We start from the raw sequence: 23,582 nt of genomic DNA on the forward strand, positions 1-23,582 counted from the left end.
CTTCATTAAAATTAAAAACTGCTCAGTGAAAGGCAATGTCAAGAGAAATAAGACAAGCTACAGACTAGGAGAAAATATTCATGAAAGACATTTTATAAAGGACTGTTACCCAAAATACACAAAGAATTCTTAATACTCAATAATAAGAAAACAATCTGATTTAAAAACTGGCCAAAGATCAAAACAGATCTCACCAAAGATGATACACAGACGACAAAAAAAATTATGAAACTATGCTCTATATCATATGCTATCACAGAAATGCAAATTAAAACAATGAGATACCACTACACACCTACTGAAATGGCCAAAATCCAAACACTGACAACATACACACAAAAACTTACAGATGTTTACTGCAGTTGTATTCATGGTGACCCAAACTTGAACTCAACCAAGGTACCTTTCAATAGGCGAATGAATAAATAATATTCCAGACAAAGGAATATTATTCAGCTCTAAAAAGAAATGCGCTATCAAGCAATGAAAAGACATGGAAGGGAGTTCCCGTCGTGGCGCAGTGGTTAACGAATCCGACTAGGAACCATGAGGTTGCGGGTTCGGTCCCTGCCCTTGCTCAGTGGGTTAACGATCCGGCGTTGCCGTGAGCTGTGGTGTAGGTTGCAGACGCGGCTCGGATCCCGCGTTGCTGTGCCTCTGGCGTAGGCCGGTGGCTTCAGCTCCGATTCAACCCCTAGCCTGGGAACCTCCATATGCCGCGGGAGCGGCCCAAGAAATAGCAAAAACAACAACAAAAGACAAAAAGACCAAAAAAAAAAAAAAAAGAAAAGACATGGAGGAATCTTACATGCACATTACTAAGTGGAAGAAGCCAATCTGAAAATGCTGCATATTGTACCATTCCAACTACAGGACACACTTAGAAAGGCAAACGATGGAGACAGTAAAAAGATGAGTAGTTGCCAAGGGTGACGGGGAGGGAATGAAGAGGCAGGGCAGAGGACCTTTAAGGCAGTAAAACTCCTCTGTACGACACTACAGTGGTGGATACATGTCATTATACCTGTGTCCGACCCCACAGAATATACAATACTAAGAGTGAACCCTAGTGTAAAGTGTGCACCTTGGGTAATAACAATGTGTCTATGTAGGTTATCAATCATATCAAATGTACCACTCTGGGGGGGAGTGTGGATAATCGCGGGGGGGGGGTAGGCTGGAGGCGAGTTGAGGGCTAGGGGAACTCTCTGTACTTTCCACTCAATTTTGCTGTGATCCTACAACTGCTAATTCTTTTAATAATAAAAAGAGAAAACTACAGTCCAAAATCTTTCATGAACTTAGATGCGTAAGTCCTCAACAAAATATTAGCAAATAGAACACAACTATGCTTTAGCATATACTCAGGAGATTGGTTAATGAAATGAGCTAAGACTTCAAATCCAGATACACGTCGTTTCAATTACCAGCTTCCTGCTTGGTGTAATAATTCACCGAGCCTCAGTTTACTGATCTTTAATACAGAAACAACACACATGATTTAGAATTTACATTTATGTTTAGTAAGTGAAGTAATACATCTAAAATATTCGATGGAAGTTATTATTTTGCCACATATTTGCTTTGGGGATTTTCTAAAACCCCGAGCTAAACCCTGAGAACTAACACGTTATATTCCATATTCCATTCTCTCTCACCAGGGAACATTACCCTGAAATTGTTCGTATGTTATTTTTGGTAAATGTTTTAATAGTATTACTACCCAAATACATGTTAAACATATTCAGATAGCCTGGTTTGTGCTTTTTAAACAAACACAAAAGCTATTAAACACTATCTCCAGTATCTATCCTTTGGAATCGTCCATTCTCTAAGCATATGCATGCATAAGTGTGTGTGTGCATACACACACATACACAAACACACACACATAAAATTTTAACAACTGGGCGCATACTGGGGAGGTGTTTAAGAAACTTGAACACCTGCCTTTGGAAGTCTGACGTCTTGTGCCAATTAATATTGCAACCAGCTGGAACATACACTCCATGAGACTTCATTGCTGTGACTCCAGAGCAGCACCTGGCACATAGTAGGTGCTCAGGAAATCAGGGACATAAATGACGGATTCCGTTAGTCCCCCCAAGCACGCCACGAGATGGGTACTGACTTTCCCACTGGAGCAGAGAGAGGTGAAAGAATTCTCCTCTAATCCTTGAGACTGGAAGTGGCAAATACAGGATTTAAAGCCACGCAATCTCGCCTCTAAATCTCACGTGGTGCTTTTTATCTCTCTACACTGGGCCCTTAAGTCTAAGTCATGACTTTGGCGACCCGGGAGATAGTCATCTCCTTCAGGCAGGGCCATAGCCCTGTGCACCCCCCAGGGAAGCCTGGGTGAAGGGCGGGCTCCACTCCTGAGAAGGAAGTAGGAAGCAGAAATTGCAGAAGGAAAGACATCCAGGTGAATTCGCAGGACTGAGGGAAGAGGCAGTACAGCCTGCTGTATGTCAATGTGCCACGAGGACGGAGCCCTCCCAGTTACAGCTCCTGGGGCTGAGCTGGATGGGGAAGGAAAAGTGAGGGGCCCTGGCAGAAGGCGCACTTCTCCTAGTAAACAGGTGCTTAGAAAGCAGGCTTGTGGAGCAAATTGTTTTGTTTTGTTGTAGGAGGCACCAAAATTCAAGCATAATGCATCAACCACTCAGTGAGTGCTCAGCATTACACACACATACTCACACCCACATCAAACCCATCTGCACATACGCCCATGCACACACAGGGTGAACACACACACACACACCACCTTCGACACACATGGCATGTCTCCATTTTTCCCATCTTATTTATAGATTCACTGAATGAAGGGAATTGCCAGAGCGGTTGTGGGTTTGAGAGTGTTTCCCAGATGTCTTAGCACTGTGGGGCTGTAGCCTTGCTTCCTCTCTAGAATGACAGCTCTGAAGTAAAAGCCAATATCACAGACTGAATGTTTGTGTCCCCCCCATTTATATGTTGAAGCCCCCACGCCTACTGTGATGGAAGCTGGAGACAGAGTCTTTGGGAGGTAATTAGGGTTAAATTCGGTCACGAGGAAGGGGCGCCCGTGATGGGGTTGGTAGCTTTATAAGAAGAAGACAGAAGGAAGCTGAGGTGAGGCCATGTGACACAGAGTGAGGAGAAGTTGGCCCTTTGCAAGTGGGAAGTGGCCCCTCACCAGAAACTGAGTCGGCTGGCACCTGGAAGGTGGACTTCCCAGACTCTAGAATTGTGAGAAGTAAGTGCCTGTTGTGTGAGCCACCCAGGCTGTGGCACTGTGGCTATGGTGTCCTAAGCCAGTCAAGACAGAAAAAGTCCTTTATGATGGCCTACAAGACCCTGTACTGTCAGCCCCTCTCCTTCTTTTCAACCACCCTTCTGATTCCTCTTCCCTGGCCCACTCTCTCTGGCCATCCTGGCTGCTTGGTGTTCTCCAAAGGCACACAGCGCATTTCTATGCCACTGCCTTTGCACACCCATTAGGCTCTTCCTCCACGGCAGAATCCTTCATTTCCATCAAGCCTTCATTAGAAAGTCAGTTTCTCAGGGAGGCTGACCCTGAAAATTTAAAACTGCAACTCACCTTTCCCAGTCAGCACTGCCCATTCCCCTCCCACGTTCTACTTTTTTTTCCATGCACCAATCACTTTGTAAAATATGGTATTCTTTCTTTATTATTTTTATTTTTGATTGCCTTAATATTAGCACCTGAAAAAAATGTAATTTCAGAAGAACAGAAATATTTATTTTGTCCACTGATGAATCCCAGGTGGCTAGAGCTATGCCTGGCACCCAGGTCCTGCCAGATGAATATTTTTTGATTGACTCAAGGACTCTTCATCTCTTAGCCTGCCAGCCAAGGAGACCCTGTCATACCAGAACTGCCCAGCAGATGGCGGTGGATGAACGCCAGAGACAGCTTGGGAGCCTATACTCTGAATTTAAGGTTCCTCCCAATTAAATCCAAGATAACAACCCAACAAATTCAAGTTCAACTTACTCCCCACGGCAGATTTGTATTCATGAGAAACAGGCTGGATGTAGGAGGTGAGCTGCAGAGCTGATAAATCCTTTATCTACTATCAGGGACTGTTTACTCACAATTCAGGGGTTTAAAAAAAAAATGAAAGCAGCTTGTAAAAAAGAACTGAGGTCAGAGTCCTCCCACGGTGGGAAAAAATGGGTGAAGAAAGCCAACAGCCTCAGATCTGCATCACTCCTCCAGAGGATGGAAAAGTGACATTTGACCACTATACCACGGAGGGACAAAAATAACACTAACAACACTTCTTCCTCTGAACAGTCCAGAAGACGCTCTATTACAAGAACCTTGAGTCTCCTTCCGCAGTACTGTCTTCTGGGCCCTTGCCAAGTTGCACTCTTCCTGGATGTTTCTGTTACCCATGCAGTCAGGGAATCAAGTTGCAGTGGTAACAAACCTTTCAAAAGCCAAGCTCAAGGTGATCCCGGATTGGATCGAATTCGGCGTTAAGAGTGTGTCAGGTCAGTGGGGAGGCACCAAGGAAGATACTGCTTGCCAATCTGAGTCTGCTGACCCAGAACTATCTAAGCCAGCTGGTCAACCTGGTTAACAGTATGCTGACAGAGTTAGCATTTATTGGGTGCGTCCTGTGTGCCAGGCATGTGCTGCGTGTACCCCTTGTGTTCTCTCACTAATTCTCAGGGCAACTCTCAAAAGTCCACACTGTTCTCATCTCCATCTCACAGATGACACAGCAAGGACCCAGCAAGTTGCTCTTGATTTCACTCTCAGTCTCTGGGAGGGAGGGAGGAATCTGCTGAGATCCACCGTGGACACTGATGGACAGCAGGGAACATTTAAATCAGCCTCCCCTGTTCAGAGAGAGAAGTGGAGGATCAGAGTGGAGAAGGGACTGGTCTAAGCTCACACGGGGAACCCAGAAGCCTGCCCAACCACCATGCTCTAAGAACTATCTTGTGCTTATCATGCTTGGCTAGTGTCAGGAGCTGATCTTCATCCCTGAGTCACAGGCTTTTAATTTCCCCCAGACTCCAAATGTGCTTCAGTCCTTGCTGGCACTAAACAGTTCGGTATAAGATCATGTCACAATGATACATCTCTTGTTTTAGGAGTTCCATCAAGCAGTAGACTCTCTAGATCCTGGCTTCACTCTCAGAATGAGAATTCTGGCTTCTGCAGCTGGTGGCCTTGGCCAAGCCACTCAACCTGAGCTGGCTTGTTCATTGGTAAAACAGGGATAATGGTATTTATGAAAGGGTATGTTATATTCTAGGCCAGTGCTGTCCAACACAAACATAGCACAAGCCACAAAAGCAAGTGATGTTGTAATTTAAAAATTTCCAGTAGCCACATTAAATAAAGGTAAAGGAAATAGGAGAACCAAAGCACTTGACACACACACACCATTATTAATTTTCATAATTCGTTTCATTTAACCCAATGTATTCAAAATATTATTTCACTATCTAACCAATATGCAATTGATTGCAATGTACGTAATTGTCTTTTAATGATTTTTACCTTTTCCACTATAGTTGATTTACAGTGTTCTGTCAACTTCTACTGTACAGCAAAGGGACTCAGTTACACACACACACACACACACACCTAATACATATATACATTCTTTTTCCTCACATTATCCTCCATCATATTCCATCACAAGTGGCTAGGTATACTTCCCTGTGCTATACAGCAGGATCTCATTGCCTATCCACTCCAAATGCAATAGTTTGCATCTATTAACCCCAGACTCCCAGTCCATCCCACTCCCTCCCCCTTGGCAACCACAAGTCTGTTCTCCAAATCCATGAGTTTCTTTTCTGTGGAAAGCTTCATTTGTGCCATATATTAGATTCCAGATATAAGTGATACCATATGGTATTTGTCTTTCTCTTTCTGACTTACTTCACTTAGTATGAGAGTCTCTAGTTCCACCCATGTTGCTGCAAATGGCATTATTTTGTTCTTTTTATGGCTGAGTAGTATTCCATTGTGTATATATACAACATCTTCTTAATCCTTTCCTCTGTTGATATATATTTATGTTGTTTCCATGTATTGGCTATCGTGAAAGGTGCTGCAATGAACATATGGGTACATGTATCTTTTTCAAGGAAAGGTTTGTCCAGATATATGCTCAAGAGTGGGACTGCTGGGTCATATAGTTCCATATTTAGTTTTCTGAGGTACCGCCATACTGTTTTCCATAGGGTTGTACCAATTTACATTCCCACCAACAGTGTAGGAGGATAGTACCCTTTTATCCACACCCTCTAGAGCATTTGTTTTTTGTTGACTTGTTAATGATGCCCATTCTGATAGGTATGAGGTGGTACCTCAGTAGTTTTGATTTGCATTTCTCTAATAATTAGCAATGTTGAGCATTTTTTCATATGCCTGTTGGCCATCTGTATATCTTCTTTGGAGAAACATCTATTGAGGTCTTTTGCCCATTTTTCAATTGGGTTGTTGGTTTTTTTGCTGTTGAGTTGTGTAAGTTGTTTGTATATTTTAGAGATTAAACCCTTGTCAGTTGCATCATTTGGAACTATTTTCTCCCATTCCATAGGCTGTCTTTTTTTTTTTATGGTTTCCTTTGCTGTGCAAAAGCTTGTCAGTTTGATTAGGTCCCACTGGCTTATTTTTGCTTATATTTTTGTTGCCTTGGGAGACTGACCTGAGAAAACATCTGTAAGGTTGATGTCAGAGAATGTTTTGCTTATGTTTTCTTCTAGGGATTTTATGGTGTCTTGTCTTACGTTTAAGTCTTTAAGCCATTTGAGTTTATTTTTGTGCATGGTGTGAGGGTGTGTTCCAGTTTCATTGGTTTACACATGGCTGTCCAGCTTTCCCAGCACCACTTGCTGGAAAGACTTTTTCCAATTTTGTATTCTTGCCTCCTTTGTCAAAGATTAATTGACCATAGTTGTCTGGATTTATTTCTGGGTTCTCTATTCTGTTCCATTGGTCTGTGTTTGTCTGTTTTGGTACAAGTACTACACTGTCTTGATTGCTGTGGCTTTGTAGTATTGCCTGAAGTCTGGAAGAGTTAATGCCTCCTGCTTGGTTATTGTTCCTCAGGATTGCTTTGGCAATTCTGGGTCTTTTGTGGTTCCATATAAATTTTTGGATTGCTTGCTCTAGTTCTGTGAAAAATATCATGGGTAATTTGCTAGGGATGCATTGAATCTGTAGATTGCTTTGGGTAGTATGGCCACAATGTACACAACTGTATAGAGTTGATTAATTACAAGGGAATACTTCACATTTGATTTCATACCAAACCTTCAAAAATGCAGTGTGTATTTTGTGCCTATGGAAAGTCTCAATTTGGACTGGCCATGTTTCACATGTGGCAAGTGGCTGCTGAGTTGAACACCACTGTTCTCGATCTTGACAAATGTTCTGAGCACATGGCTCCATGTTTTAAGAGTCTATGTATTTATACCTTGTCTGTGGCAGACCGTGTACATCTGAAGATGATCTGCTGGGACCCTGATGGGTGTGCTTTTAGCTTGGCAGTAGGAGGGGATAAATCCCCAGCCTCTCCTTGCTCTGACAAGGTCACTGGGTGACTCTGAAAATCCTTTCCCAGAGCCATTCCCTTCAGCGTCGCAAACAGGATTTTTGTGTTCTCTGCAAAAATCCATGTCCATTTTGCCCCTGGTATGACAGGAGTGTTCATAACAATTGCATGACAGACCGAGCTCCAATGAGGACGGTGAGGGGAGGGGAGGGTGAAGCAATAGGAGAGCTGGAGGAACTGTGTCCTCCCTGCCTGGTGGGATCCTGGGGTGTCCACCCTGATCACCTGGACACTGTCCCTTCTCTCCAGCTCAGTATCGCAGCTGGCCACACCCCGCTCAACCCTGTGGCCTGACCTGAAACCCCCTCGTTTCGTTACCAAGAAGCTCCACTCCTGTGGCCAGTCCTTACATGTGAAGATTCTCTGGGGTCAGGGCTGCAGCTGTGCACCCACTGTGTTCAGAGAACTTCACCCTCAGGGGCTGGGATGGGGGAAGGGAGCCCCCATCTGCCTGGGTGCTCCTGACAGCAGCAGCCACTGGGGTTTAGGGGAGAGGGCCAGCGCAAGATGGCTGATGGGAACAAGGAGGGACTTATGAGCCCGGGATGAGACCAAGTGGAAAATGTAGGTGGGACAACTTAGACACAGGCGGCTGGGTGCTCCAGCAGCTCTGACAGCAGTAGGACCTACCTCCTCTTCCTTCCTCACCAGTTCCCAGACAGTTCCTTAATTCCCTCTAGAAGACAGTGGTTGAAGGCCAGAGCTCTGCCTTCAGTTGGCCTGAGTTCAAATTGTGACTCTGCCATCTGCTGTGTGACTTCAGCAAGTTACCCACCCTCTCTGAGCATCAACCTCCCCATCTATGAAGAGGATAATAGCTCAGCTCCTTCCTGATGTTGGCTGAGTCTGAAGTCAGGAAGCCTGATTCTTCCAGATTTGTTTTTCTTTCTCAGGAATGCTTTGGCTATTTGGGGGTCTTTTGTTTCCATACAAATTAAAAAAATTTTTGTCCTAGTAGTATGAAAATGCCACTGGTAATTTGATAGGGATTGTGCTAAATGCATGGATGAAGAAGATGTTTGGTACATATATACGATGGAATAGTACTCAGCCATAAAAAAGGAAATGCCATTTGCAGCAACATGGATGGACATACAGATTATTATACTAAGTGAAGTAAGTCAGATAAAGACACATATATGATATCACTTATATATGGAATCTTTAGATACAAATGAACTTATTTACAAGATACAAATGAACTTATTTACAAAACTGAAGTAGACTCACAGACTTCAAAAACAAACTTATGGTTACCAAAGGGAAATGTTGGGGGGAGGGATAAATTAGGGGGTTGGGATTAACATATACACACTATTATATGTAAATAGATAATCAACAAGGACCTACTGTACAGCACAGGGAACTCTACTCAATATTTTGTAATAACCTATCTGAAAAAGAATGGATATATATGTATATATGATTGAATCACTTTGCTGTACCCCTGAAATTAATACAACATTGCAAATCAACTATACTCCAATAAAAAATAACAATTAAATAAAAGTTGGCTGAGGAGTAAGTGAGGGGTGCAAGAGAGGTGACCTTTTCACTATCTAGATGCTTCTAATACTCACATTATACCGGGAGAGTGTAGTATAGCTAGCTTGTCTTCTTTTTGAGCAGGCAGTACTTTTTCAATAAAAACTAAACTAATTAAAATATCCTCCCCCTCCCCACCAATTACAGAGGTACGTGGCCACTGTAGAAATTTCCAAATTTTGAAGGAAGAACATGAAAATGCCGTGTTGTTTCACTGTTTGACGTTTGCAGACCTGGGGTCCCTACCTGGGGAGAAGGTTTGATCCTAAATTCATTTTCCATGTGTCACCATTTAAGCACTGGCTGGGATTTAATTGAGGCAAAAGGAAAACATCGAAGGGGCTACTAGCACATGTGAATGAATATACATGCACATAACAAATAAAGTCACCACACACCACCCCCCAAACAACCCAAGAGGGCAACACTGCACCCCTTGACAACTAAACCACATCAATCTTCATGTACCAACAACTGAAGGGTTGCCTCCCACACCCCCTCCAACCATACCTCACACCCGCAAACACACATGTACCCGACAACCAACACGCTTCACACATACACCAAGAGCTTTTACCCCCTCAACCAAAGGTCTACACACACACACACACACACACACACAGCCCTCAATAATCAAAGAGCTTCACACACCCACTCAATAATCAAAGCACTTCATTTACACACACCAATAACCAAAGAGCCTCACACACATACACACCCCAACAACCAAAGGGTTCATACACCCACCCACAAAGTCCCCACAACCAAAGCAGTTTACACACACACATCCCCTAAAGAGTTTTACTCCCCCAAGCAAGGTCTTCATACACACACCCCCAACAGCAAAAAACGCTTTACTCCTACGCACAGCGGCCCAAGCTCTCGGTGCAGCCCCTCCCCACAGAAGAAAATCCCGAGGCACTTAGGTCTGTTTGCCACAGCAGCAGATACTTGAACACCAGGACGTTTAACTGCGACTTTCTTTTCAGATTAATGAGCAGAGAAAGATTGGAGGAGGGAGGGGGAGAATGGCGGGAGAGAGCAATTACACCCAAATCTTTTCTCTGTTGATTAGGGATTCCTTCTCCAGCCTGCTTTGGCTCCAGCTAAATCTTTTTCTAATGAGATGTGGCTTATCCAGATCAGGGCGCTGAGAAAAAAGTTGCAATTAACTTTAAGAAGAAAAGGAGTGAGTGAGAGAGAGAAGGAAGGGGGAACGGGGGAGGCCAGGAGGCGAGGAGACTGTGAGTGGGGGCAGGGAAGGGGGTGGGGTTGGCAGGCCCGGAAAAGCTGGGTGCCAGAGGTTCTCCCCGCAGGGCAAAGGGACACAAACCCCAGCCTCCCTTGGACCATCAGCTCCTTTGATTCCAGAATTTAGGGACAGCCCCTTGTGACACCCCCCCCCACCACCACCACCACCACCCCGCCGGCTCAAGCCAAGCGATGGGAGTGATGGGTCTCCTCCGGTCCAGGATGCACCAGTTTGTACACCTGACATCTGGCAGAGATGGTGGGGAGGGAGAAGGGCCCTCTCAGCTGCATCTCTTTCACACCTGAGCTCTATTTGCCCTGCAAAGACATGGGAGACTCGGCCACCTACCAGGAACCCCTGTAACAACATCCCCACGCCCCGTGTCAGCATAAACTCTTTTCTCAAGAATGCTGGGTTCAGCTCTTCCCTGGCAGCCAGAAGAATGGGTCTTGGTCTGGGTCTAAAGTACTAACAGCCAGGCTGCGGTCTCCTGAACTTGCCTCACTGTCCCCACCTGGGAGTGGAGGTCCGAGCTGTTTCGCAGGGAGCCACTGAGAAGGGCAGAGAGGGTCTGGGGTTGAAGGTGATATTTCGTACGGAGCTGGTGAAAATGCCTCAAGCTCCTAGAAGCAACACAGATTTACCTTCACTTGTTTCTCTGTCGATAGCATCAAGCTTGAGCAAGTTACAACCGCAGACCCAGCATCTCAGGTCCCTGGCGCTCAAGGATTAGGGCGGGCATCATTTAATCTTCAATCCTGATGCCCTGAGATCCCGCGAGAAGTACGAACGCACATTCGAGATCTCGCGAGAGGCAGAGACAGAGTCCGGATGTCGGGATGGGTGGTCACAGCCAGTCAGGGGCTGCCACGGCGTGTGCGCTGACAGGGTACTTCCAGGTTTCTGCAGTTCTTTTCCAGGCAAAGACTGGGTTTCGCCCTCTTTGGCCATAAATATCCATCACTGCCTGAGGACAGCTTTCACACATCCTGGAGTCTCTAGCCCTTGTGGTGAGGTCTCAGATGGTAACTTGGTATCTTCGTGCCAGTCGAACTGGGGAGCCCAGGCGTGCATCAGATGGAATTGCTATAGGTGGGGCGGTTGGAAGGGCAGGATCAGGGCACCTTCTACATTCTCTTTAGTCACACACGGCTGTATATGTAAAGGGGTCCAGGCAGATCATCTAAGCCTGGCTTCCTTTCTTCCATCTACAGTACTTCCTCTCCCCATCCCATATACCTCCCTGTACAAATTAGAAAGATTTGTATTGCCCTCTTGGAGACTCAGTGGGAAAAAGTGAATGTGGGCCCTCTGAATCTTGCCCCACCTGATGAGCTCACTTGGTTACCAAAGAAGGGCCCCTGTGTGTTGGTGGCCACCCAGACACACAGTTGCCTTAGTGGTATGTTTAGTGACCTCTTACCAAATAAGCTGTGGAGATGACCCGAGGCCAAGGGACAGATGAGCTAAGCTCGTTTTTCCTGTGTCTAGCTTCCAGAGAGGTCAGTCTGTTCCTGGATTTTAAGGCCCAGGAATTTCCTTAGCCTGGTCCCCTGGGGGTTCCTAGTCAGCCCTACTTTGTGCCTCTACCCTCCACCGTGTTAGCTGCTGAAGACAATCCTGGTTTTCTCCTATCTCTGTTTCTGCCTGTCGCCAATCTAATAAGCATATGTGCTAGAAATACTAGCTGGAGTGCTAAGTTAGAAATTCTTCTTAAACATATAGTAAGGTCAGATGAAGGGGAAAAAAAAAAAAAAAAAAACACCAGAAAACAAAACAGAAAACCCCAAATCAGAAATTGGACACAGGAGGGCAGATGTAGACTGAACAGGAAGTGCTGGCCCTAGGCTAAATGAAACAGCTGTCACCATTGTTCTGGGCTGAAAACTGCCTTTGCAAACTCCATGCGGGTCAGGCTCAGAAAGCAGATGTTAATAATTACAGCACATGAAACGAAGGGCACAGGATTAGGCAAGTGACGAAAAAGAAATGGTACCAGTAGATTTATAACTCGCTCAGGCAAATCTGTTTGGGCTGGTGGGGGTGGCAGGGAGGCCTTGCTGCAGCTGCCCCCATCCAGTCCCCTTCCTAGTTTTGCATTTTGGCTTCCGAGATTGTCTCAGAACAGGGGGATTATTTAAACTGTTTGGTGGTGGTGGTGGTGGTGAGCTGTGGAATCCTTTCCTGGCTGCCTTTCTGGGAATCCCAGACCTGCAGGGCCACAGCACGCACAGCCTCTGACCTAATGGAAGAAGATAAAGTTCCCGATACCCAACCCAAATACCAAAAGATCTCTGGGCAGGCGAATTGGGGAGCTGGAGTTGGATAGCTCGCTGGTAAACAAGGACTTGTGGACACAAAGCCGGGGGCGACCATCCTCAGAGCTCTCCCTTTTCCAAAGGGTTCACGTTCAAAATCCAGGAGCTCAAGTTCTTTGCAGCTGAAATGGATTCACACTGTAAAGTCAGCCAGTCCCCAGCGCCTTGGAGGAGGCAAGGGAGAGATGGGAGACCATTGGGACAGTTTAAGAAAGTAAGCAAAGCATGTTTCTTGGGCGAATTACATACATAGAAAAGGCGAAAAGTCTTCTCATGTTTTCCTGAACAATCCTCAGTGCTTTTCCATGTGAGCCAGAGTTGTAAAAAGCAAAACAAAACAACACACACTCACTCACACCCACCCCGAATCCTCCTATCCCACCACCGCCTAGAAAGGACGTCTCGAGGAAAGGTTAGAACGAAGGTAAAGCATGTGTTTGCCATCTTTACGCCTGATATGGAAACCATATGCTTAAATACACTAGCAAACATACTTAATATAACACTCTCTTTTATTAAATGTGGTTTTATAAACGCTCTCCCCAGCCAGGGCACCTTTGCTGTGCTGGAGGCTGGAACTTGGCAAAATAATCTTCCCGCTGTTACATCTATTGATACACATTTTTTGAAAATGAGTCTCGGACCCTTGGAAAATAGACTGGTTCTGATTATTATTGCAAACGGGAAGGGGCACACAAGGGCATCTTTTTTCCTCTGATAAATTAAAAGAACTGTAACGGGTGCTTTCTGCAACCTGTAAAAGGGCAGAGCCATCTGTGATTCATTTAGCAACTCCTTACAGAAGATTTATTTGATTAATTCGGTCAGAAGAGAGAGAATATGGATTTTCCCCTGCTCTGGAAGGCACATACACACTCACACGTGCGCACAGGCACCCACCCATGGGTAGACATCTCCGGAATGAAAAATGACTAATCATGTTATTGGAACTGGTCAACAGGGCCCTGGTGGTGAGATCACAGGCCCCCGCCCTGCTGATGGGAGGGCTGGCTTCAGAACAGATTTTATGTCTTAGGCCCCAGGCCACCAAAGGGTGATCCTGGAGAATAATAATACTGTGGACGCTGGATCGCTCTTATTGGGCATCAGGCACTGGTGCCAAGCTCAGTGCTGAGCCCTTTGTGTGCATTATGTCACTGCACTGTCACAATGCCCATTCTAGGAGGAGGTATTTGTATCATCTCTGCTTGACAGATGGGGAGACTCCCCTATTCCCAGCAGCCCTCTGCTCTAAATTCTTTTTCCTTTTTTCAGATGGCATTTGGCTTTCTCAGTCCTCCATGCCTCAACCTTGCAGATAGAGGCCACATCTGACATCTGTCTCCTAGTGGATAACCCGGCATCTGGTCATCCACACTGGCCATGCTTCATGCCCTGTGGGTTTCAGTTCAGTGTTGATAGAGAAAGACTCCTTTGGGGACTTATTTCTAGTCTCATAGAGGAGAGCTGGTCTCCTCTCGTCTTGGTGGTCTCTAACTGGCATGCTCCAAACCCTGTAAGCAATTATCTGTCACCACTGTCAATTCCCAATGGGTGGGGACACTCGAGATAGGTCTTCAGGGAAGGCAAAGAAAACAACCCAGAAAAGAAGACTCATAAAATTGTGCAAGATCTGAGCCAAAGAGGACTTTGGAGATCTATGTCAGGGGTGGGAAATATATGGCAAGGAAACGTGGCTCTGCTCTCCTTCCTGTGCCCTCAGCAGACATTGCTAATTGATCCCAGCTCTCTCTCTCCCACGATCCCTCAAAACCCTTCTCAGCACAGCTCTCCAGGCAGCCTCTACTAAAAGATCAGTGTTAGGGCAGAACTTGAAAGCCATTTGCAATCCCTTCCAACTGAATGTTCCATTTGTGGCAGGAGAAATGGGGGCTTGGAGAGAAGTCAGCTATGAATGAAGCCAGTTAGGAAGCCAGTTCTGAGCAGTGGTTGTCTGGTCTCCCTGCCTGGTATTCTCCGAATCCACCCCAATGGGGCTGATGGAAGCCAAGGTACAGTGGATCAGAAGCTTCCACATTTTGCTGGGTCTCTGCTCTCTCCCAGGGACCCGATAGGATATCACTGAAGCCGCTCTGCAAACAGGATGAAAAGCGTTCTCTGGAAAAGTGCAGAAGATTGAAATCTCTTTGTTATTTTAAAATAATTAATCCCTAAATTGAGACAGACTGGGGCAGCTTGAACCCATGGCATTTTGTAATCTGGAGTCTAAGATTCTCGAAAGAAATGGCAGATTTCACTTTGGAGACTCTAAAGTTGGCAGACACTCCCCACTGCAGCCTTTCCCACCCCTCTCTCCCTTGATGGACCACAGGAAACGCCAAGATCAAAAGCAGCCAGGACTCAGTAGGCTGAGCGCTTGTCTGGACTGGCTGCAGGCTGTCCTCAGACTTTTCAGCCAGGCTGAATTTCTGTCTGGGAAAAGTAATAGTTTTGTGAAAGGAAGGAAGGGTCTTCAAGCTCAGAGGTCCCTCCGGAGTCCCTCTCCTGCTGGTCTCCTCCTAGAACCTGACCTTAAATATTGCTCAGCCCAAGAGGGAATTTGGGCTTCACTACCCACCATTCTGCTGAATGTCCGATTGGCAGAAACAAGCTTTTCTATAGAAGAAGTGAAGCTGAGGACCAGCGCAGTTTGGAGAATCAGAGAGTGCGTCTGCAATACTATGTATTTTGAAGGGAGGTGGCCGTGGCATGGGGCATCTTATCCCTGCCCCATTTAGCAAGACTATCTTTCAGGTTTTTCAGGGATCTACATAAAGAAAGGGTAAGAGTTGACTGTAATTTTCATGTCAGTTATTGGGTTGCTTTTGGGGTTTCTGTGATTTCTGAGAAACTTGGAAAACATTGTTTAAACACACCTTCTACAATCTTGTTTGCAATTAATTAATTTATGAATTGCAACTTCATAGTGAAGAAAAGTTTGCTAACCAGATCATACTCTAGCCCAGCACAGCTTCTTGAAAAGATTACAAATATTGAATTAGTGAGGTCCCAAATAATAAGGGTTTTATAGAGCTCAGATGACACCTTTGGAAGGGGTGTATTGACCAAACATCTTTTGTTGAATAAAGGTGTTGTTTTGTACTACAGGAGAGATTTTTCCATGTTCCTAACTGAGGGGGTGATTGAATAGGCTGGAGACGGAGCCAAGTTTGGGTGGTGGGGGAGGGGCCGAGGAGTGGGGAGGTGGGCAAGGATGGTAGGCTCTTGGTGTGCCATTTTGGATACATGAGTGTGCTGAGGTGTGTGTGAGTTGCCCTTGAAGACTCCACTAAAAAGAGGGGCATGTGCCACTAGGAACTACAAACTCACTGGCCAAGCAGCTATTCCTAGTTGTATGATCTTGAGTGAGTTAGATAATCTCTCTGTGCTTCGATTTCCTTCTTTGTAAAATAGAGGTAATAGTAACACCTACCTCGTGAGGCTGTTGTGAGGATTAAATAAAGCACTTCAAACAGGGACTGGTGTATAGTATCAAGAAAGAACTATCTTCCAAATGTCCATCAATGGATGAATGGATAAATATAATATGGTATATCCGTGCAATGGAATATTAGTCACCGGGAGAAAGAAATGCAGTATTGATATATTCTGCAATGTAGATAAACCTGGAAAATATTATGTTGTCAGAGAAACCAGACACAAAAAGCCACATATGGTATGGTTCTATTTACATGAAATGTCAAGAACAGGCAAATATATAGAGACAAAAAGTAGGCTCATGACTGCTTAGGGCTGGTGGAGGCATAGAGAGGTGATAGCTAAAGAGTGCAGGGTTTCTTTATGAGGTGATGGAAATGTCCTAAAATTGACTGTGATGATGGCTACACATGGCTGTGAATATACTGTAGACCATCGAATTGTATGCTCGAAAGGGATGAATGGTATCATGTGTGAATTATCTCAGTAAAGCTATTTTTTAAAAAGAAAATATTTTAAAAGAGAGAGTATCTTATTTTTTATGGGGGAGTGGTTACCATAATGGATCGGTGGGACCCGTAATGACACTAGACAGTGTGTGTCCCCTATAGAGACGTTCAGATTTTTAAAAATGCCTATTTTTGCTAAGATGTGGCCTCAGTTTCCCCATCTGCTAGAGCAGATAGAAGCTGTTGGAAGGGAAAATGGGAAAATTCACATACAGCATTTAACATGGCCTGGCACATGCTAGGCACTCAGGAGGCAGCAGGGGGCCTTGTCACTCTTCCATTAGACTCTAGAATCCCATTACCAGTGGGGCTTGTGGGAGACCGTCTGACTGGAAAAGGAGGGGATGATTAAGAATCATGCACTGGAGCTGCAAGAGTTAAAATCAAGGCTATTGCATCAGCTTCGGTCATAGGGTTCAACAACAACAAACATTTGCAAAGTTTTCTAAAGATCCTGATAGAGATAGCTTTCGCACTTTTATAAGGTTGAGCACAATCTATACTGAATTATGTATTTTTTAAAAATTTGAAGTGCCATTGGTGGGGAGGCTGAAGAATGCAGAGAAATTGGATTCTCCCTCATTCCTGCAAGCCACCTGTAGGTGCCACAATTGTTATTAGACTTAAGTAATTAAGACAAAAGGTTATGGTCATGCGCTGGGCAGAGTCCAGGGCTGGGCTCTTGCCCTGACTTGACCACTCTCAAAATGTGTAACTTCATGAAAAAATTTAACTTTCCTGGACTTCAGGGTTTTTTAGCTATAAAATATGATCTTTAATGTCCCTCAGGCAAAAAACTTCAGTCAATGAATGGCCCCAATCTTAGTGTCAAGTACATAAACCAGTCTGACACTTCTAAAGGTGTGGACATGGGTTCTGCAAACTGGAACTTCTATTCCAAGGATTGTGAGTTCTAGGTTCCTGGACTGATGCTCACAGCAAACTGGCCGGAGAAGGACCTCACCTCCATCCTGATCCCTGCCTCCCAGACTGAAGCATCCACATGGTTCCTTCCTCTCTCTGGGACTGGAGGTACTGCATTGACTAGTGTCCCTCTCCCCACCCCACCCCCAAATTTCATGTCCTCCAGAACCTGTGAATGTGATCTTATTTGGAAATAGGGCTTTTGGAGATACAGTTGAGTTAAGATTAAGGTCATAACGGACTAGGATTAGGATGGCCGTAATCCAATGACTGGTGTCATAAGAAGGAAATTTGGAAACAGAGACAAATAGAGAGATAGGGATTAGAAGGCAAGGTGAAGGCAAAGAAGGCAGAGATTGGAGTTATACTGTCTCAGCCAAGGAGCAGCCAAGGAATAGCCAAGAATTTCTGGCAACCACCAATAGCTGGGAGTAAGGCATGGAAAAGATTCTCCCTCAGAGGCTCCAGAAGGAAGCAACCTCAATGACATTTTGATCCTGGACTTTAGCCTTCTGAATTATGAGAGAATAAATTTATTTTAAGTCACCCAGTTTGTGGTACTTTGTTACAGCAGCCCTAGCAAACTAATACAGGGCCAGAGATTTCTACTTGCCCAAGTTCCAGCATCATGGTGATGAAGGGAAGACCCCAGCAGGCAGGGAGATAGGAGGCTCTCATGTGGACACCTGTCATCTTTGTCCACCTGACAGGCCCATGTGGCTGCTGCAAAAGACTGCCTCTCTTCAGCTCATGACGTTTAGCATGGAATTGGGCAGCAGTGGGGGGCTACACTCAGACTTAATAAGATTGCACTTGAAGCGGGGTTTCCCCATGTAATTTTTACTGCAATTAACAGTAAGAACTACATCTTACATTGCAATCTAGTACACACATCCACAAAATGAATCTCCTGTAACAAGATTTGTTCTTTCACTTGATATTTTTCTATTCCATATGTGTATTTTTTTTTCCGTGAAGCAAGAGAGATTTATTAAGGCATCTGAAGCAGGTGGGCTGAGCTCAAGATGACGTCAGCCTATTCTATATTTCTAAATACTAGTTTCTAACAAATAAATTGTCTTAAAGCCCACTAATTGGAGTTCCCTTTGTGGTTCAGTGCTTAACGAATCCAACTAGGAACCATGGGGTTAACGGTTTGATCCCTGGCCTCTCTCAGTGGGTTAAGGATCCAGCGTTGCCGTGAGCTGTGGTGTAGGTTGCAGACGCAGCTCGGATCCCGAGTTGCTGTGGCTCAGGTGTAGGCCAGTGGCTACAGCTCCGATTAGACCCCTAGCCTGGGAAGCTCCATGTGCCGCAGGTGTGGCCCTAGAAAAGGCAAAAAGACAAAAAAAAAAAAAAAAAAAGAAAGCCCTCTAATTGATTATGACCTATAATTTGAAGAACCCTGAGTGGGAAGACATGTGGAAATAGTAAAATCTGGGCTCTCTAAACCTAATTCTCTTGGTTATTTTTACACTCAGAAAAAGTGTTACCACTAGCAACTTATTCATTCACCAAAATTTGTAAGCATCTACTAAGGCTTTGAAAGGATTGTGGGCAAGGGGAGAGCAGAGATACCAAGATATATAAATAACACTTATAGAACCATTCCTATATGCTGGGTGTGCTAAGCATATTATATGGATTTTCTCAGTTAAGAAAATTAATGCTCAGGAGTTCCCTGGCAGCTCAGTGGGTGAAGGATCTGGCGTTGCCACAAGCTTCAGCATATGTTGCAGATGCGGCTCAGATCCAGCGTTGCTGTGGCTGTGGGGTAGGCTGGCAGCTGCATCTCCAATTCAATCCCTAACCTGAGAACACCATATGCTACAGGTGTGGCCTTAAAAAGAAAAACAAAGAAAAAAGAAAAAAAAAGTTTGAATAAATATAGCAAAATTCTACTTCTCTTCCTCGCCACAACAACTGTTAACAGCTCATAGAGTGTCTATTCATATATTTTCCTGTGTGTTTGATTATACGGGTACGATCAGAAAAACAATCCTTTTCTTTGTGCTCATAGGAGATTAAACATAAAAGGCATCTCTCTTTTCAACCGTCATTTGTAGATATATCTCTGAATTATCTTTTTTTTTTTTTTGTCTTTTTAGGGCTGAACCCGTGGCATATGGAGTTTCCCAGGCTAGGGGTCGAATCAGAGCTGTAGCAGGATCTGAGCTGTGTCTGTGACCTACACTACAGCTCAGGGCAACGCCAGATCCTTAACCCACTGAGCAAGGCTAGGGATCGAACACACATCCTCACGGTTACAAGTAGGGTTCATTACGTCTGAGCCACAAAGGAAACTCCTCTCTGAATTATCTTTACGCTAGTACATATAGGACTGTCCCTGTCTTTTTCACCTCTGCCTATTCTGCAAACCAGCTACTCGAGTTTATACTTCCCTGCCCCTATTTCTGGATGTTGAACTCATTTCTAAATTTCCATTAATACCAGAGTATTTTTATATGTGTATCTTTGTGCATATGGTGCTTTTAAATAAATACTGCCAAATTCTCAGTAAAGAGGTTGTACAATTTGTATTTTCACCATCAGTGCATGAGTATTTGTTTCCCCACAGCCTCACTACAGTGGATATTGTCAATTATTTCAATTTGTGTTAATCTAATGGGTACAAAAATATTCTCCTTGTTAATTTATGTTCTCTTCGATTACATGAAGTTGAGGTTGGCAATTGTGTGACATACATGGAATCTGTCATACACTCCAATATCCAAACCCTCATTCCTCCTCTTCAATAGAGCCTCTCCTTCTTAGGAGAGGAAATAATTGTCCAGAATAAAAACTACATTTCCCAGCCTCCCTTGCAGCTAGGTGTGGTTATCTGGCTGAGTTCTGGTCAATGAGATGCAAGTAGAAGAGTTGCAGGCAATTTACCAGATGTGTCCTTAAAGGGAAAGAGCTTGATTTTTTTCCACCCTGTGTTTCCTTTTCTGTTGCCTGAAATGTGTCAAGATCACTGGAGCAGGAGCAACTGTCTTGGACTGGCCTGCTAAGGAGGATGGAGGGGTGAGATGGCAAGACCTGGGTGCTGTCCTATTAGCTCTAGACTCTGTACCTCTGCACTTCATTTATTTATGTCAGTTTTGTTTAAGCCATTATTATTAATGTTATTTCTCCTATGCAGCTAATCATAATCTAAGCTAATATGATTAAAGATCTTGTTTGCAAGCAATAGAAACTGGATCCTGGCCAGTTTACAGAAAAGACAACTTTTGCCACTGTCCACTGTCCTCTTGGGCTCTTTGTCTTTTACCTTACTGGCTTGCAGATACCTTTTTTATCCTGCATGCTCCCTTTCCCAGATGCCTCAGCCATTAGGGCAGGCAACCTTCTGGGGGCATAGCAAGACCGGAACTCTTCCTTTCTGTTTCTGCCCAGGCTTCCCAATTCTGAATGTCTTCTCTCAGGGTTGCCAGCAGTCATACAGCACCTCTGTGCAGATTTTTAAAAGGTGGCCTCTTTCCCAAGACACTTACCTCAATCTGTTGGAGAAGTGTTATAACAGACTGATTATTAGAATAAACACTTTATTGCAGTCCACAGAAATGGAATACATATACAGATCTGCCATGTCTAAGACGTGATTAGCATCCCTGTGGTGGAGGTGCCCTGATGCAGTGCACAACCTGCCCAGCTGTCTGGGGTGATCCTGTTCCTAACTCCTTAACAGCCTCCTCATGGTACCCAGTCCCTGTTTGCATCCTCTGGCTGAAGGCCAGTGTGAGCAACAAGGCTCCGGACCTGGCCTCTCCAGCCCCATCTTTCTGGTTGACTTCAGATTTGTCACAATATCTTTGTCGACCTTCACAATTTCTGCTATCTTCCTCCTGAATGAAGCTTAAAGGGGATGTTGCCTGTGGGAAACCTTTGAAGGGTCAAAAGTTTCCTTGCAGATGTGAATTAAAATGATGGAAGCACATTAAAGATGACATGATCCATATTCACCATGTTTTCTTTATAGGCTGGTGGTTCTGTCCTTTTTCGGACGGCTATCGCGAAATGCATCGTGTCCGGGCTGTGTCTGCCCTTGGAGGGGGCTCCCCAAGGGGCAAAGCTAGGATTTCATGGCATCTCGTGCCATCTGGACTTGCTTTGCACAGTCATGAGAGGCTCATGTGCCCAGCCAGATTTCCGTGCTCCACGTGTTTGGGGGGCCAGAACAAAGTGGACATTCCGGAAGTTGGTTCGTCTCCTGCCCTGGCCTCAGTGCTAAGCATGGTCTGTGGGTCTCTGCAGGGTTCTATGGCAATAAGAAGAGACAGAGATAAAGGTTTCAGGACCCCTGGTAGGAGTGAGGATGTACAGTACAGGGATCCCAGAGCCTCAGGGTTGGCTTAGACCATTCTGCCCATTACTGAGCATTGTGGCAATTTTGAAGGGCCTCATGAAGTGGTAAGATTACTCCCTACAGGATCACTCAGGCTGATTGACACTTCACATTCCATTGCAGTGATCTGGAATGACATCAGCTGCACGTGGTGACGCCAATTCTCTCATGATAGCCAGAGCTGCTGGAAAGGCAGGATTGCAGCTAGAAATGACTTATTAAACTAGGAAAGCAATTAATTCGTGATAAGTTCATTTGCTTGGTAGACAAACAACTTTCAAAATAGAACTGTAGGGAGAAGTAAAATAATTCAAAATGTTTTAGGGAGGAGGAAATTCTTTTTTTATTATTATTATATTTTTTTATTTTTATTTATTTTATTTATTATTGTCTTTTTGCCTTTTCTAGGGCCACTCCCTCAGCATAAGGAGGTTCCCAGGCTAGGGGTCGAATCGGAGCTGTAGCTGCCGGCCTATGCCACAGCCACAGCAACTCGGGATCCCAGCTTCGTCTGTGACCTACACCACAGCTCACGGCAACGCCAGATCCTTAACCCACTGAGCAAGGCCAGGGATCAAACCTGTAACCTCATGGTTCCTAGTCGGATTTGTTAACCACTGTGCCACGACAGGAACTCCTCTTTCCTTCCTTCCTTCCTTCTTTCCTTCTTATCTTTCCTTTCTTTCTTTCTTTCTCTCTCTCTCTCTCTTTCTTTCTTTTTTTCTTTTTAGGGCCACACCTGCAGCATATGGAAATTCCCAGGCTAGGGGTCGAATCAGAGCTGCAGCTGCCAGCCTGTGCCACAGCAACAGCAACTCGGGATCTGAGTCACGTCTGTGATCTACACCACAGCTCACAGCAACACCAGATCCTTAATCCACTGAGCAAGGCCAGGGATCGAACCCTGGATACTAGTCGGGGTAGCTACCACTAAGCCACAATGGGAAATTCCAGGAGGAGAAAAGTCTTTATTTAACGAACACCTTTGAATAGCACCTGTGTGCCAGGCCATGCTTGGGGCAGAGAACAGTGGTACACAAGTGTCTCCCTTGGAGACAAAACATAGAGACACAAAAGTGACCTTCCTTGGGTGCTTAGTAAAAGGTACTTATTAAATTAAATATCCCACAACAGGGGATTTGTTCAATATATTTTAATATATCCATACTTTGGACTATTTTGTAGCCATTATAAACATGGTTTTTGAAGAACACCTTCTGACACAGAAAAGTGCATAGTTCATGTATTCACTCAACAAACATTAGCTGAACACCTCCTCCATGCTGGGCTGTATCCTGGGCCAGACAGAGCAAGGAGCAGCAGAGGCAAGCTCCAACAGGCTCCCTGCTGTTCTGGAGCTACATCCTATTCAGGGGAATAGTTAATAAGCAAGTGGAAAAATACCCAAACAGAGGAATTCCCATCATGGCACAGCAGAAATGAATCTGACTAGGAACCATGAGGTTGTGGGTTTGATCCCTGGCCTCACTCAGTGGGTTAAGGATCCGGCATTGCTGTGAGCTGTGGTGTAGGTTGCAGACGCAGCTCGGATCTGGCATTGCTGTGGCTCTGGCTTAGGCTGGCGGCTACAGCTCTGATTCAACCCCTAGCCTGGGAACCTCCATATGCCGCGGGTGCAGCACTAAAAAGACTGAA

General features: G+C 44.9%; 1 long non-coding RNA gene across 1 annotated transcript in view; it reads right to left on the minus strand.

The window, feature by feature from the left end:
- LOC110256768 overlaps nucleotides 1-11,179 on the minus strand; it is a 36,788-nt gene extending 25,609 nt beyond the window's left edge. The window contains exon 1 of the long non-coding RNA XR_002338717.1: nucleotides 11,034-11,179. This is a non-coding gene — a long non-coding RNA (uncharacterized LOC110256768). The remainder of the gene's footprint in view (nucleotides 1-11,033) is intronic.

The sequence above is a fragment of the Sus scrofa genome, chromosome 14, assembly GCF_000003025.6.
Source record: "Sus scrofa isolate TJ Tabasco breed Duroc chromosome 14, Sscrofa11.1, whole genome shotgun sequence".
In the NCBI taxonomy this organism is placed as follows: Eukaryota; Metazoa; Chordata; class Mammalia; order Artiodactyla; family Suidae; genus Sus; species Sus scrofa.